This window comes from Marmota monax, unplaced genomic scaffold, assembly GCF_021218885.2.
Source record: "Marmota monax isolate L192 unplaced genomic scaffold, Marmota_monax_Labrador192_F-V1.1 WCK01_AAM20220418_F8-fsc00006, whole genome shotgun sequence".
Taxonomy (NCBI): Eukaryota; Metazoa; Chordata; class Mammalia; order Rodentia; family Sciuridae; genus Marmota; species Marmota monax.
The window spans coordinates 17079981-17081031 of record NW_026693712.1 but is presented as its reverse complement, the minus strand read 5'-3'; positions in this window follow the sequence as shown (position 1 = coordinate 17081031).

Sequence of the window (1051 nt, the reverse complement as noted above, 5' to 3'; positions counted from 1 at the left end):
CCAGCCCTCCCCCGACGGGCCGGCTCCGCCCCGCCCCGCCGGTTCCCTTTGCCGGGCCCCCGCCACTCCTTGTGCAAGCGCGGCCCTTCAGATGGTTTGGGCTCCTTACCCAACCGCCGCAGATATCTCCGGGTCTGACCCGCGCTGCCCTCTCGCAGAACAAGAAAGTGACCAGAACACGGTTGGGGGACCGAGACAGCCTTAGGGAGAGGGACAGAGAAAGAAAGAGCGCTGCGGAGGGCGTCTTTGCTTCTTCAGCCCTAACGAAGGGAAGAAGAGATCTTGCTGCTACTCTTCGGGGGCACCTCTCCCGCACCCACCAGGGTGGCTGGACCCTGGCACCCAATTAAATGGGGACAGAGACTACGTATCCCCAAGTCACGGATAGGCATTAGCCTTCCTCTGGAGCCCAGCGATTTGGCTTGGGCAAACTGGACCGGAGGCCCAGAAGAGGAGTCCAAAGGGCTTCGTTGCCCCCAAGAACCCAGCCTAGGGTTTTTTCCTGAAGGATAAGGTTAACCAGGCAGCATCCCCACTTCTAAACCAAAGTTTGGGGTTGCCTTTGTGGGTAAGGCTGGCTTCCTTCAACGGAGACCAAGCAATCAGCCTGACTCTCCCACGTGAAAATGCTTGCAGGGGTCGGGAGCTGAGGAGAAATTCTTCTTCTCCCCTCTCTCATTTCATTTCCTTTTGTGGGAGCTCCAACCCTGCAGCATGTCCCCCAGAGCCTGAGGCACTTCCCTCTCAGAGTAGGGCCAGTATTGAGCTTTGTGTGGTGTTGGTGGGGGGTGGTGTGCTGGCCGGCTGTGTTTTCCTGTTTGTATGAGAGGAAGTTGGCTGTGAGTCAGCAGACACAGGAACTGTTAGTAGCTGGGGGAGACCCCTGCCTGGTGGGAAGACCAAGGGAGAGTGGGGGAAATGGGTCCCACCTATCCTGGCTGCCCTAGTCCAGGAGAAGAACTGTCATCTTCAGCCTCCTCCAGCCCCACTTCCCCAGAGCCTTTGAGAAAGAGAATAATAGTAATAATTAATAATTAAAATAGCCATAATA